At 38.4% G+C, this 17,261-nt stretch overlaps 1 pseudogene; it reads left to right on the top strand.

Annotated features, from left to right (window-relative positions):
• The first annotated feature begins 3,337 nt into the window (after positions 1-3,337).
• Positions 3,338-4,057, top strand: LOC110726869 (annotated as a pseudogene).
• Positions 4,058-17,261: the final 13,204 nt, after the last annotated feature.

Genomic DNA, 17,261 nt, shown 5'->3' with positions numbered 1-17,261 from the left:
ATTTTGAAGTGGCAATGGAGTCAATAAGGTTCTTGTCTGAGGATGCATTTGAATACCTAGCTGACATCCCAGCTGAGCATTGGTCTAGACATGCTTTTAGTTCATTCCCAAAGTCAAACATGTTGCTTAACAATGTTTGTGAGACTTTCAATGCTGTGATCAAAGAAGCTAGGGATAAGCCCATATTGACTCAGATGGAGTGGCTTAGGAGGTATATGATGAAAAGAAACAATGATAAATGGGAAAGTTATGAAAAAATGGAGGGAAAAGTAGTTCCATATGTAAGAAAGGCATTCCAAAGGATAGAACCAGCAGCTAGGCATTGCATTGTGCAAGTATCTAGAGGTGACACTTATGAAGTAGAGCTTAATTCTGACATAGTTAAAGTGGACCTAAGCAAAGGTACTTGCACTTGCTATCATTGGGAGCTAACTGGTATCCCTTGTGTCCATGCATATGCATGCATCATGGACAAAAGGGCAGACCCTGAAAAGTATGTGGACAGTGCTTACTTTGTGTCCACATACATGTTAGCATACAGGTATGAGGTTGCACCTATGCCTGGTCCAAACCATTGGGATAAGGTGAAGCTAAGGGAGCCACTACCACCAGCCATCAAAGTACAGCCTGGGAGGCCTAAGAGTAAGAAAAGAAAGCTGGAACAGGGAGAAATTGTGGGGCAGAGCCAGCAAGAAGAGAAACCAGTCAAGAGAAGGGCAACATGTAAGAATTGTGGCCAGCTTGGACACTATGCTAAGACCTGCAACAACCCATCAGTGACACCAGTGGTTGTATCATCCCCTAAGAAAGAAGGTGGTAGACCACATTTGAATACTGAGTGGGTGAATGACCAAAGGAAGATGAAAGCAGAAAGGGCATCAAGAAAGGTGATTTAAAGTTAATTTATGCTAATTGTAGTGTAGGTTTTAAGTTTTTTAGCACTAAACGTTTTTTTTTTTCAGAGTGCTGTTAGTGGTACACCTGGACCACATAGTATAGCCAGGAAGAAGTTACCCCAGGAAGAGCATAGAAAGAAGCAGCAGCAGAGTGGTCAACAGCAGAGTCAGCATCAAAGTGAGCACCAGACTCAACAGCAGACTCAGCAGAGCCAGGTTTCAACTACAACAGCTGCCACAGCCTATGCACAAGATTCAGAAGCACCAAGAAGCAAGTTGCACACTATTAGAATGACTAGGGAATAGAGTACTTTGAAACAATCTTAGTTGAACAATGAAAAGTTTTTTTTTTTAAAAAATCTTAGTATTTGAACAATGTTAAGTCTTTTTTTAAGTAGTTGAACAATGATGACTGCCTTTGTTTCAATCTTTTGGATACTGTTTTGAATTGGTGAATGACTAGTTGTTGATTGCATTGGCAAGATAATTATTTTGAATTTTGTTAATACTTTTTGTTGTTTTATTTCAATGATTATGTGATTGTGTCATTGATGCCAAAATACAAACAACTCATGCCAAAATTGATACCAAAATAACTTGTTTCATTGATACCAAAATAACTTGTTTCATTCATACTACATACAAATAACACCACAAATCATCATTTTAATCAGCACACCTCCCACTCAAACCAACTTATTAAGTACAACACTACCTAAAACTAATAACGCTAAACACATAAGAACTACAATAACCAAAAGCTTGCTGTCAGAACCACCATTGTTGTGGAGCATCTTCTTCCTGTCACCATTTAGGGCCTTGCATTTCAATGTCAGAGTATCCACCTCATTGAGCAAGCATCTTCTTTGGGCAGTGAGATCATCAACCTGAACTTTGAGTGTGTTCACTTCACCCTTCATCAACTTTTTGTCAAGCACCAACTGGTTAATCACCTCTCTCTGCCACTCAGTCCCTTCACTATCAACCCATTCAAAACACTTACACCCCCTAGTTTCAGTGTTAGGGTCATAGAACTTGCAAGCCTTGAATTTCCTGCCTGGGTTAGAAGTAGTCCATGATGTCAACTTTGCAAAAGGCAAGCCACAATTGCATTTCTTCTGGTTTGTGGGAGATGTGTTATTCCAAGACATTATCAGACCTAAAATGAGCATAAAACAAGTCAGTTAAATCAACAATAACAACAACCAACCAAGTACACAACACTGCTTACTCACACCTATTCACTGTGGTGGTTGGCCACCATAATCAGGATAACCAGGGGGTGGCCAAGTCCCATTTTGCTTCATCCTGTACTCAAGTATACAGTCAGCCAAGAAACCAGGCTCATCTGTGCTTCCAACATGTATGGTGTAAAACTCCTGATTAGGTAATCTCCTAATCATCTTGAACAAATCTCCATCATCTTCTAAAGTCCAATACTTTCCTTTATATAAGTACTGGAATATGGGGTACAAAATGTCAATTGATCCTTCTATAGGATCATCCATATCACGAAGTTGATCTTCAAATGCTATTGCAGTATCTTGTAAGTTACTTTTGCCAATCTCATATTCAAGGTCAATAACTATAGTCAAATACTTAAATCTGAGAACCACCTTATTCTCTTCCATTTCTGCCACAATAATTCCAACAACAAATAAACATAACAGCTTAAAACATGCTTCAACCAATTCTAAGAGTACTTAATTAAGTGTAAACATTGCAAACACAACTTACCCAGTACTAACAGAAATTCAATGACAAAACACCTAAATTGGGCAAACAACATGAACCCTAATTAACTAAACACTTAGTTTCCCTCAATTCGATTGGAAAATAATCCTAATTAGCGAAGAAAGTAAACCCTAATCAACTAATCAACAAGTTTTCCCCAATTTCAGCACAATTAGTATCTTGTAAATTTAAGAATGTAATAGGTTACCTGATGCGAATTCACCTCTAACGATTCTTCAAGATGTTACAGCAAATACAAGGGCCTAAAATTTGAGGAATTTGGGGAAATTTTGATGTACAAATCGCAAATTAGGGTAGGAGTAATGTTAAATAGGGGAAAATCGGAGAGAAATTCAATTAGGAAGGGGAAAATAGCCGTTACTAGCCGTTAGGTGGGCCCCACTCACCTGAAATCAAACGGAAAATTGAAAAAGGTGGTAATCTGCATAAAAAATTATTTTAGTGGGTGGTAATTTAAAATAAAATTTTAATTGGGTGGTTATTTAGAAATTGATACTATTTTTGGGTGGTAATTTGCAAATTTTCCTATTACTTTAGAAATCCGAAAATAATTCACTATTCAAATGATTAAATGCTTAAATTTGGCGCCAAAATTTAAAATTCATTTTGGCTCCAAATTAAATAATTCAAAAATTATTAGAATATCTTCCCAAAATTCGGGGTATTACACTAATTTACTGCAAATGTAATGCAAACAGATGGGGTGCAAAGATAGAATATGACTCTAACAATGAGGGTCAGGTTCTTAAACTTAAAGATATGCAATGGTTGTTTATGTCTCCAGAGGATACAAAGTTTTCTCAGGAATTCTTGGATGCTGCTTGTGAATCCACCGTGCCTAATGAAGCTTACTTGTTTAAGGGCTCCGACTACGCCCTCGTTAATTACTCTACTCAGTCTAAGTTAACCCTCATGAAGGTCGCATAACAGACGAGATCACTTGCTTGCGCAACACACTGTTTGAAAGTGAGATTGGATCTGCCTTTGCTTCACAAAAATCTAATCAGTTTTACTTCTTCAAAGATAACACTTATGTGCTCATTGATTTGGACTCTAAAGCCAAGGAAAGCCGCATAATTGCAGGTCATGAGGAAATTGTACCCACCAACGGCCTTGTTTAGTAAGTTACTTGCCTTACCACAAATATAAAAAAAAAACCCTTATCCTATACAGCCCAAAACATGGAAACCAATTTTGCAAATGGCTCTCTTGAAAGAAATAGTTCTGAGAGTAAGAGGAAGAGGAAGGTGGAGGATTATGCTCTTAATCTTCGAGTCTAATCAGTCTTCTTGAACATTTCCTCGCTGCATGGAAGGATTATCTTCCGACTATGATGCAAGATAATATCATTAAACATATTGTTCTTCATACACTTCTAAAAGATTTGGAGAAATGAGACATTTTCAACGATATTATACCCTTTCACCTTCGTGCTTTGCCTTGGATTAAGCAATTGCCTAATAAGGAAATGTTGTTTCAGTCTATAATCAATAAGTTTAAAACTCTTCTGATGACTCACAACAAGGCCAAGATTCTAAAAGAGTTTCAAGATCGGCAGGAAATAGACTCTTAGTGTGGGAAGCAAATAGTACTATTTAGGATTCGATAATTTGTTTAATTTTTTTCTTTGTTAGTTTGTTTTTATTTTTTTAAAATAAACTAGACTGAATGTTTTTAATTTGACGCATGAAGTAGTGATGAGGTTCAAATTGTCAGTTCCACATTTTGGTCTTTTTTGTGCAATTAGTATGAATAAAAGGTACATATAATCATCTTTCTTGTTGTACAATTATATACCTTTTATATTATAAACTTTTTTTTTTTTTGAAAACTTTGTGTGCTTTCCTTGATACATATTTTTTTCTCGATATATGTACATCGTCTTCATCTTTTTTATTTCATCATCCTGTGTAATAAGATAACAAATTTATTTAAAAGAAAGGAAAATTCTATACGGTGGCCTCCAAGAATTGAAAATTCACATGAAAAACAACCTTTTTTTTTTAATTTTATTGAGTAGCCCTATGGTTTTAGATAATTGAGTATAGTGCCATTTTTTTGTTTTAGGCCTAACTTTATAAATTTATGGTTAACCTTAATTGTTTTTTCAAAAGTAAATTACTAGCTAACCCCTCATCTTCAACCCCCTAACCCCTCTCTTCTCAGTTCTCCCCTCCCCCGCTAGCGGTCGACGCTCAGTCTCCTCCCCCACACCGACGCTAAGCCTTCTCCCTTGCCGACGACCCTACCCTCCTCATTTCTCCCTACCCGACACCCCCACCATCCCTTTTCCCCACCACCACGACACCTCTCTCTCCTCTTCTTCGCCTTACGCGCCTCCCTCAATTCCACCCATTATTCGCTTCACTCTTCTCTCTCCTCTGTCCCTTACTCCGTCATCGATTAAATCATCACCGCCGATTATTACCGTGAAAAACACCATTTATCTCTTCAATTTGGGCTACGGTTAGGGTTTCAAGGGTGGTGGCTGGGTTTTGAACAGTGTTTCTCGGTTTTCGGATGATTTGGTTTCAAAAGGTGGCTAGGTTTTGGGTGGTGAGGTTTTGAAAGGTGGCTAGGGGAGGATGGGGTGCTAGCTAGGAAGGGAAAAAGATGGTGGGGGTTAAATAGGAGGAGGGTAAGTTAGTAATTTACTTAAAATTATAAAGGTTAACCATTTAATTATAAAGGTTAGCCATAAAGTAAAATAAAATAAAAAAGACATTATACTCAATTATCTAAAAGTCTAAAACCATAGGGTCACTCAATAGTACTCAAAAAACGTTTGTCTTCCATGTACAATTTTCAGTTCTTGGAGGCCACCATATAGAATTTCCCTGAAAAAAATTGTTGGCAACAATCAAAACACATTGTAAACAAAATATATAGGTTAATTAAATATACCTTTACAAATACAAATTTGTATACATTATTGCTAGAAAATAAACATTGTTCAATATAAGAATGAACTATTAAAATCTAAATGAACATCATTCAACATGAAAATGAACAAGTATTATAATTCAAACGAACATCTTTCAATACGAGAATAAAAAAAAAATTAATTGAGCATATATATTTCAATATAATAACACACTACTCCCTCTATGTTTAAATAAATGAAACATTTTTCTTTTGCGGCTGTCACTACACGAAACCAGCAAATTGACAACTGTTCAAAACCCTCCAAAGGCAACGGTTTTGAACCGTTGAGTATTTGAGGGTTGCCAAATCCCAAAAAAATTGGCAACGGTTAACCGTTGCCATTGACCATGGCGCCCTTTTTTTTGTTTTTAAAAGTAATTGGCAACGGTTAACCGTTGCCAATTGCTTGAGTTGGCAACGGTTAACCGTTGCCAAAGACAATGGCGCGCCTTTTATTTTTTTTATTTTTTAAATATTGGCAACGGTTAACCGTTGCCATTGACCTGTATTGTTTTTTTTATTTTTGGCTGCACTAATATTGACCTGTTTTTTGTTTTTGTTTTTTTTTTGGCTGAAATAATATTAATATTATAATATTATTAATAATAATAATAATTATTATTATTATTATTTTAACATTAATAATAATAATTATTAATATTATAATAGTAATAATTATTATGATAATAGTAACAATAATTAGTATTATTAATAACAAAACATAAATAATTAATAATAACAATCGCAAGAGATGATATAAATTAGAAAAATGCTTCATGTATAGTACATAATTAATAAGCTAAGGCTAAGCTAGGATTGATGAAGATATGATATAGTACAAAAATGTATGACGATATTTACAAATTAAATGTGATGTAGGTCGCCAACATCTGCCGAATTACATGGAGTTCCTCGCTCGTGTATGGAAGTCCTGTTTGCCCCTTGCAAAACTTAGAATACACAAAACGTGAGTTAGTAGAAGTGAATTAATAATAATTGGGGTTAGTTATAGGTGCCTAATGCAAGTAAGAGATTTTGGGACGCAATTTCAACCAAAATGGCTCAAGTAAGGCCATTTTGGCTACTAGGATGCCTATTTTCTATATTTCTTGTCTATTGAACTCATAACTAGTTAAAACATGTCATTATCACTTAGTTATAGGTGCCTAATGCTTGAGATTACAAGAAAAGAGCAAGTAAGTGGTTTTGGGACGCAATTTCAACCAAAATGGCTCAAGTAAGGCATTTTGGCTACTAGGATGCCTATTTTCTATAATTCTTGTCTATTGAACTCATAACTAGTTAAAATATGTCATTATCACTTAGTTATAGGTGCCTAATGCTTGAGATTACAAGAAAAGAGCAAGTAAGAGGTTTTGGGACGCAATTTCAACCAAAATGGCTCAAGTAAGGCCATTTTGGCTACTAGGATGCCTATTTTCTATAATTCTTGTCTATTGAACTCATAACTAGTTAAAACATGTCATTATCACTTAGTTATAGGTGACTAATGCTTGAGATTACAAGAAAAGAGCAAGTAAGTGGTTTTGGAACGCAATTTCAACCAAAATGGCTCAAGTAAGGCCATTTTGGCTACTAGGATGCCTATTTTCTATATTTCTTGTCTATTAAACTCATAACTAGTTCAAACATATCATTATCACTTATTTATAGGTGCCTAATTCTTGAGATTACAAGAAAAGAGCAAGTAAGTGGTTTTGGGACGCAATTTCAACCAAAATGGCTCAAGTAAGGCATTTTGGCTACTAGGATGCCTATTTTCTATAATTCTTGTCTATTGAACTCATAACTAGTTAAAACATGTCATTATCACTTATTTATAGGTGACTAATGCTTGATATTACAAGAAAAGAGCAAGTAAGAGGTTTTGGGACGCAATTTCAACCAAAATGGCTCAAGTAAGGCCATTTTGGCTACTAGGATGCCTATTTTCTATAATTCTTGTCTATTGAACTCATAACTAGTTAAAAAATGTCATTATCACTTAGTTATAGGTGACTAATGCTTGAGATTACAAGAAAATAGCAAGTAAGAGGTTTTGGGACGCAATTTCAACCAAAATGGCATACCTCTTCAAGCTGACGTGTGTCTGTACAATGACTCATCACTATGTCATACATGAATCTCATCACGTATAGGCCACAGTCAACTCCGTTTTCCTGTTGTGCGCACTAGCATGAGGAACAAATCACATGAATCAAAATGCATAGCAAATAAGCAACATCTTAAGCATTGTAAAGTAAGAAAATCACAACATCATGGGTGAATTACCTTGGGTGCTTTCCATGTAGGACCTCGAGGAGATCGAGGATTTATCTTCTTCATGGTACTACAAAAAATCAAAGTAATAAGTTCAAATTTGACTAGTATAATCAATACATATGAGTTAAGATATGAAAATGAATAACAAGAAGTGAAACAAACTAGATGCTTACTTTTGCAGTATGGACCTCACGAGGCGCTTTCTTACTTGAGGTAACCGAGCAGAATCAAAGTAGAAGATTGTGTTACTGGAAACACAAATCACAAGTAGGGTCCAATGATAACTACACACGAGACAAACAAATCAATAGTTAGCCTATTACAACAAATAAACTGGGAAAACAAATGAACTTGACTAGCATAATCAGACGTACTCCTCATAGTATGGGACGAATATAAACTTGTCTCCCGCACTCACTGATTGCCTGATACCCCGTTCAGCATAGTACAACACGTCAGCGGAGTTGCCTAAGATTCTAGCAGTGGACATCTGCTCAGGGCACAACCACCCAACTTGACAAGGAGATTTAAGCTCCCATATTTGCTCCTGGAGTGCTCTGCATGCATGATAACACAATATTAATGGAAAACCAAACGACAAACACCACTAAACTGAATAATATAAATTGAGTACCAGTTGAATTACCTCATGGATATTTGAATGAGGGAAATGTTAAGCATTGCACCACTTAGAAATTCCTTCACATCTTCTTTGAATAGCCATATCGTTGCATCATCATCGTAGTGGAACATTTCCTTAGGAAGTTGGATTTGGATGGGGCTGTCATTAGGCAACACGCAAACACGGTTGTGCAAATAAGCTAACTCCTGAGATAGCGATTGAAGCACCGTGTCTTCAACTAATGGAGTAGCTTGCGTAGTTGAACCTCGTGAAGAGCTCTTCATCGACGTTTTTCCACTCACCGAGCCATGTTCACTCCTGTTCTTTGGCCCCTCCACCCTCTTCTTTGGAGTTTGGCTTTTCTTCGATGGCTAATAAGACAAATCATATAAATAGTTAGAAAATATTTTCATCCAACTCTTGGGAAGAAAAGATTAAATCGTGAAATCTAAAACTTAATTACCTGGTTCATCAACCGTATCCAAGCAGATGGTCATTGCACAAAACTACCTTTTGCTGCCCAGAGTGTAGTGAACTCATCCTCCTCCACGGGCAAAGGTATTAAGATCTCCTCAAACCCGGGAACCACAGAATGGATCCCGACAGAATAATGCTCAGGCAGAAGAGGTCGAAGATGGACCGTACCTTGTTCGGCCGGTTGTGCACTACCATAGGCAACAACTGTCAAAGGTCCATCATATGATTCGCCCGGGTGAAGAAGTTCACAACGGGTCTCTTCCTGCACCAATTAGGAAGATACTTCATTTAAATATTCATAACTAAGTATCTTAGGTGTCATATAGGAGTTAAATCAAGCATTGAGCTAAAATCATGAAAAATGGGCAAGTTAGAACTCATTTAGGCCATTTCGAGCCGTAAATACTCTAAATGAACCTAAAACTTGTGAAATTGCTTTTTTTAGGTTGTTTCAAGCCATAAATATTCATAACTAAGTATCTTAGGTGTAATATAGGAATTAAATCAAGCATTGAGCTAAAATCATGAAAAATGGGCAAGTTAGAACTCATTTAGGCCATTTTGAGCCGTAAATACTCTAAATGAACCTAAAACTTGTGAAATTGCTTTTTTAGGTTGTTTCAAGCCATAAATATTCATAACTAAGTATCTTAGGCGCAAAAAAAAGAAAAAAAAAACAAAACGAGTGCAAAAAAAAAAAAAAAAAACCGGAAACCGGGCGGGAAGGGCAGCGTGTGCACAGTGAGGAGGCTGCACAGCTGCAGCCTCCTCGAGAAGAAAGAGAAGGAGGAGGAGGAGGAGAAGGAGGAGGAGGAGAAGGAGAAGGAGAAAGAGAAGGAGAAGGAGAAGGAGAAGAAAGAGAAGGAGAAGGAGAAGAAAGATAAGGAGGAGGAGAAGGAGAAGAAAGAGAAGGAGGAGGAGGAGGAGGAGGAGGAGGAGGAGGAGGAGGAGGAGGAGAAGGATAAGGATAAGGAGAAGAAAGAGAAGGAGGAGGAGGAGGAGGAGAAGGAGAAGAAGGAGGAGGAGGAGGAGGAGGAGGAGGAGGATAAGGAGGAGAAGGAGAAGGAGAAGGAGAAAGAGAAGGAGGAGGAGAAGGAGAAGCAGACAACAACAACACATCACATCAACAAATTAAAGCAACACCAACAACACAACACAGCGAAGAAACACCATTTCACAGCCAACTTAACCATTTCACAACACAATCCAAAAATCAATATCATTATCCAAACAAGTAAGTAAAAAATCACCTGTATAATAGGAAAGTCATGAGGTGTCAGAGTATCAAGCCCCCTTGAGTTCGCATGTGAAGGAGTACCAATCTGCAATAGTGTATTGATAGTGAAACATTAATTAGAACCGTACCCACGTAACTCAACATATCAAAACTTATAGAGTTGAATTCTAATCACGTACCTCCTCGCGTGCATTTATCTCTTGTTCTCCTTCTCTTCGTGGGTGGCTACTTGAGTCGGCCAGTGTTGTCGAGGAAAAGGGCAAGGTCGGCAAATTCATTTGCTTCGCCCATGCATTGAAATCTTCGCGCATCTCATTGTGCACTTGTTCTTTAATTGATGCCACTGTGGCATCGAAGTTCTGTGGCGAGTTCACACTTGCTCGGGATCTTCCAGATTTGGTATATTCGGGACCCATTACCTTCTCCCATCCTAGAAAGCTCCCCCCAGCACCTAATACCCGTCCCGGATGGTAGGGCTTTCCCATAGCTAAGGTGAAGGGATCCTTCTCTACCGTCGGGACGAGCTTGCCTTCAACAAGCTCTCCAGTGTACTCAAGCTGTAGCAAAAACAAAATGGAAACATGAAGTAAGTGTTTATATAAAGTGATATACATGCAAATGAATAAAGTAGTTCACTAGTTCATAGTTGCTTACTAGCTTATCTGTCATTTCTTTGGTTTCCGGAGCCTTGATGGACCATTTTCCGGTCTTCTTGTCCCGCGAATGCATAGAGCAAAAGAAATCCCCAGCACAACTCACCAAAGTACTGGTCGTGGAGTCAGACGGCGCTGTGGAGGACCCTAGAAGCGCAGTGGGGTATACTCCTTCACTCACCCACGTATCCCTCCATTCATCATACGTCATTGCTCCCATATGATGGTGGTATTGCTTTTGCAATGCATTCCTGGAATTCTGCTCCCTCATTTCCTACATAAAAAGATATATATGTTAGTTTCATTACTAATAAAAAAGACGATAAATTACAACACAATTTTCATCAGAGTTCTTTAAACTTACAATTTCTTCTTTTTTACATTTTTGATGAATGAAAGCCTCCCAATCATCCTTCGATATGCTAGGCCATATTTGCCAAGGGAGTTTCTCTTCATCGATGACATCATCATCACTGCCACCTCCTTTCTTGTTCTTTGGTTTCCTCACAAGTTTCTTTGTGATAAACCGACGAACTAAGTTACACTTGAAGCTTTTGAATCTTGCCGCAAGTAAGGATTCAAACACCCTTCGCTTGGCGTACTCATTTGGAATGTTAAATAGACTCTGCAAGCACAAATAACAAACATTATTAGTTTGCCAATAACATAACAATAAATTGAAATTGTTTATAAATAATCACATCAAATCAAACTTACCCTGGTATCATTCCAAAACGTGTCAATCAAGCCTGTAGGTACGTCGCTCATACGAAGCGTAAGGGGATTTTGCGCGCACAAATCCCAACTTGACCAGCATACTGACGACGCCATTTACCTGAGGGTTGCCCTACCCTGTCATACTCCAAGACCATAGGACAGACAGATTTCTTGAAAGCTGTCGTCGGACCCCTCTGCTTTTTCTTCGCTGGTGCCTGCACCCCCCCTCCACTTTGATCCTCACGAAACGGCTCCATAATGGCATTATCGATTGGAGGCGCTTGCTTAGCTGCAATTTCAAAGTCATCTATCATTCTCTCCAATACATCTTGCGCCTGATCTTCTGGCTCACCCAAATCAGTTTCCTTGTTCACATCATACGGCTGGTCCCCATCATTAGATGAATCATCTGAGTTAGATTCAACATCCTCAACTCGAACACGAAATCGATCGTCCGCCATTAGATGTTAAAAACTGTCATTACAAACATAACACGTTATTAGCTGCTGAATTGTAAGGTAAAATTATAATCATATATAAATTGCTGAATTATAATACAAATAAACATAGTAAATGGTGATGCAAGTTACTTTATTCAATTAAAAGAATATAAGAAAAATGGGCAAGTAATTCAACAATTTCATTCATTTTCACCTAAAATGTGATTTTTTAATTCTTTCTACGCCTGCAATTCAAACTAACAAAAAATATACAGTACCTCAATCTAATATTCCTTCATCGTGGTCTGATCTCATGTAATTGGCTTGGTCGTCTATCTCATTTGGCACAGTAGGTCTAGGAACAGTAAAGGTGCCGAGTCATCAAAGGCATCATATTCTTCCTCATCCTCGATATCTCCAACGCCAAGGATTCTTCTTTTGCCGGCTAGCACAATAGACCATTTTGAGTCGGTAGGGTCAGATACGTAAAACACCTGCTTAGCTTGAGATGCAAGGATGAATGGTTCCGCACTATCATTCAGGTTGCCAAGATCTACAAGAGTAAAGTCATCAAATTTGACGTTACCCCTGATATTATCAACCCACTTACACCAGAAAAGAGCAATCGTGAAGTCACAATAATCAAGCTCCCATATTTCTTGAATTCGACCGTAGTATAACAACTCTGTATCAACAGGTGATTTATCCTTAGCACTTGCAAACTCCCTTGATGATGCCACAACTGTTACACCACTGTTTTGGGTCGAGGACGATTTCAAATCTTGACGCTCAGTCCAAAATATGTACCCATTTATGTCATATCCCTCAAATGAGCGAACATCATCCCTAGGACCATAAGCAAGCCACCTTACTGTAGCTGTGACACTCTCATCCATTCCACCCATCACTCGATCACAAAACCAACTCACAAACTTCTTATTGTGCAACTGCATCAGTGCCCTTTCACCTTTCGACGGAAACTCATCACGCAAAACTAGCCATGTGCTCGTCTAAATATGGGTGAACATCTGCAACATGGTGCAACACATAAAGGTGTGCTTGTAAGAACTTCTCTCGATCAGGTGACATTCGTTTCGACCCGATTGTGCCATGACCATCAAGTCTACCTTCATTTCGAGAAGTAGGAATACCAATAGGTTCAGCAACGGCTACATAGTCGGCCACAAAATTACCAATCTCCTCGGCCACGGTCCCTTAAATCATACTTCCTTCCGGGTGAGCCCGATTCCTAACTTTATCTTGCAATGTACCCATGTGTCTTTCAAAAGGATAGCACCACCTCAAGAACACTGGACCGCACAACTTAATCTCACGCACCAAATGAAGAATCAAATGCACCATTATGTCGAAAAACGAGGGCTGGAAGTACATCTCAAATTTGCACAAAGTCACAACCACATCCGCCTGTAAAGCATCAAGGGTACAAGGATCAAGCACTTTGCTACATATTGTATTGAAAAACGAACAGAGGCTTGTAATAGCTTCCCTCACGTGCTTTGGCAAAATACCACGTATTGCAATTGGTAGAAAAACTTGCATCAGAACATGACAATCATGGGATTTCATACTTGTCAGCTTCAATTCTCCATTTAAGGATACAAATCTTTTCATGTTAGATGCGTACCCTAATGGAACCTTAATGTCATACAGACATTCACAAAACCTCTGTTTTTCTACCCTTGACAATGTGTAGCAAGCCGGAGGTAAATAGGCCTTCCCCTCTTTGGTTGTTCCCTCATTTTTCTTCTTCGACGCATCCGCGGCCTTTCCCTTTCCCTTGCTCTTCCCCTTTCCCTTTTTCGAACCCATTTCTTTTTCCTTTTCCTGTTCCTTCCCCTTACTAACCCTTTGCTGAATCCACAATTCTGGATGCACCCCCATCTTTTCCAGATCTAAACGTGCACCCTTTCCGTCCTTTGTCTTGTTTTGAATATTCATCAGCGTTCCCACAAGAGCGTCACACACATTCTTCTCTATATGCATTACATCAAGACAGTGCCTAACGTCATGTTCTTTCCAGTACGGGAGCAACCAAAAGATTGATTCTTTTTTAAAGAGAGCAATTGATTCCGCCACTTTTTCAGATTTCCCAAATATTGTTCGTACACCCTTAACCCGAGCGTAAACCTCCTCACCAGTAAGTGGCCTAGGAGCAGTCCCCTCTTCCACCGTCCCATCGAAAGCCTTTTTCTGTCGACGGTACGGGTGATCGCGCCTGAGCAGCCTTCTTGTCCTCAAATACACCTGTTTGAAAGAATGATCAAGGCGTCTGCTTGGCGTATCATCAATACAAATGGGACATGCCTTTTTCCCTTTATTCTTAAACCCAGACAAGTTGCCATATGCAGGAAAATCATTAACGGTCCACATAAGAGCTGCACGCAATGTGAACATCTCATTCTTATGAGCATCAAACACGGAAACCCCTTCGTCCCACATCTTTCTCAAATCATCAACCAATGGCGCAAGATACACATCTATGTCGTTTCCAGGTTGCCTTGGCCCCGATATCAAGAGTGAAAGCATTACATATTTTCGTTTCATGCACAACCAAGGAGGCAAATTGTTGATCACTAAAAGTACCGGCCATGTGCTGTGCTGGGTACTAAGAGTGCCAAATGGATTCATCCCGACCGTGCACAAACCAAGCCTTAAATTTCTGACTTCATCACCAAATTCCCCAAACTTTATATCAAGGTTCTTCCATTGCGGGGAGTCGGCTGGGTGCTTCAGCATTTTGTTTTTCTTTCTTCCCTCTGCATGCCACCTCAAGTTTTTAGCGTCTTTTGGTAAAGAAAACAGACGTTTAAACCTTGGAATTATGGGAAGATACCACAACACCTTAGCAGGAGGTCCCTTCGTGCCAGCATTGCAACTCTTGCGCTTGTAGCGCGACTTCTTGCATCTTAGACACTCCTCCAATTGTTCATATTCATTTCGGTAAAGAATACAATCATTAGGACATGCATGTATCTTCTTATACTCCAAACCAAATGGACACATGAGCTTCTTAGCGTAATAGTAAGACTTAGGAATTTCATTCCCATCGGGCAACATCTCACTTAACACGCTCAACAAGGAAGTAAAACTACTGTTCGTCCACCCATGCTTCGACTTAATGTTAAAAAGAGTAAGCACGGCTGATAGTTTGGAGTATTTTTTGCACCCAGGATACAAAGGCTTTTTAGAAGCCTCCGATAATGACTCAAACACGTCACCTTCAAAACCACGCATCATCTCATCCACACCTTCATCCTCAACCTCATCCACATGATCATCCTCAAATCCCTCCTCAGCACCATCATCAACAAATTGTTCATCATTCTTGTATTCCTCGTCCACACGGATATCATTGCTTCTATCATCATGCACATCATACCCAATAACATCCCCACTGTACTCTCCTTCTTCACCATGCCAAATCCACACATGATATTTAACCCTAAACCCATGACAAACTACATGATCTCTAATGATATCAACACTATTGACCACCTTCACATTATTACAATCAACACAAGGACAATAGAGGCACTCGAAACCCATTCTGCGCTGATAAGATGAAGCCTTCTCGCAAAACTCTTGAACCCCATTAAAGAATTCTAATGTATCACGTCTACCATACATCCATCCACGATCCTTCTCCATTAAGTAAATTGTCTCTAAACATGGCAACATATTACGAATAATAATGTATAATTGCTACATCTACTATATATATAAATCAAATTCAAACACACAACATGCATATAACTTTCATATACATACACAAATGAATATATGCTTCCAAAGGGTCCTTATCACTCCAACCTAACCCATCCTTGAACGTTTACTCTCACTAGTGAATGTATGTCAACTTTCCAATTTTAAGGAAAATCCGGCAGCATTTCCCCCCAGTTCTCCAAGTACACGACGTAGGTAATTACTTTCCCACATATGTACCCAGAGAACATGGTGATCGAGGAAATGGTAAGCCAAGATGTTCCTTAAAATCGAAAAAAAAGACATACATTCACCACCTAAGTGAGAGTAAACGTTCAAAAGAACAGTCCCAACCGGGGACTATTCAAGACTTTCTCCTAATGAGAAATCCTTGAACGGGTATCTAGGCATATGATGATGCAATGCAAACATTTCATATATTTATTGTTGTATTTAGTTTGTCATGAAAACACTTTTATTAAGACAATAAAGAGATAGATATATATATAGCTTATTAGAGAAGTTTATAATTCATACCAATACAATGGATAATGTATTCTTTTTAACTTCGCACTTGAGGTATATATGTAGTCTTCAAGCTTAAACTTGAACTTCAAATCACATATGAATCTATAAAAACGCAAAAAGAAAAAACAAAAAAAAAACAAAAGTTAGTAAGTATGAGAAATGGATAATAAGAAAAGATAGGGTCATATATATAATTAAGGAACTAGAGAGAAAATGGGGCAACAAACCACACCAACCACAAAAGGTAAAACACAAAAAGGACAAATATAAGCTACTTCAAACAATTTCTATATTAATTAGGGCAACAAATAACCAAAACTTGGGACATATTCCCCATAGGAACATCATCAATGGAGAATTTCAATACTCCTAGCCTCAACATTGAGGGGCACTACCTAGCCTCAAACAAGAAGGGACCTTATAGGAAGGGTACTTCGACCAAGGACTAGGACATTAAAAACACCCAAAACAAGAATAAAACAAAACCAAACACCAGCCAAACAGCCCACAACCAAGACAACAGCTGGACAAAAACAACAGCTACAAAAAACAGCACGTTTAGCATAAAGGCATAACCGAGCCATCAGAAAAACAGCACAGCTCAAACCTAAGCAAACTTTTTCACAGGAAAAACCATAATTGCATTAGATAAAATACAAGTGGTTAACATGGAAAAGGGAACTTGCATCGATGCATATCAAATACTCCAAAATCAAACTATACTTAAACATTGTCTGAGAGTTCTAATCCCCCTTGAACCTAGCAGAACAAGGAGATAGCCCAAATTGCAGTCAGGGAATAAAACCCAGTAGGCATGTTGGACTGTCGTACACATATTGAAACATAACTTGCAAATACGGCTTAACACAGCCTTATTCACTAAAATCACTTACATTTTCTATACCCAAGTATATATGTGGATGGAGGGTCGTTGTGGAGGGGGGCCGTACGTGCGCTTGTAGTTGAGAAACCCTATATTTCAACATACTAATTACAATTACTAAA

This window comes from Chenopodium quinoa, unplaced genomic scaffold (assembly GCF_001683475.1).
Source record: "Chenopodium quinoa cultivar QQ74 unplaced genomic scaffold, ASM168347v1, whole genome shotgun sequence".
In the NCBI taxonomy this organism is placed as follows: Eukaryota; Viridiplantae; Streptophyta; class Magnoliopsida; order Caryophyllales; family Amaranthaceae; genus Chenopodium; species Chenopodium quinoa.
This window is presented reverse-complemented; position numbering and strand designations above follow the sequence as displayed.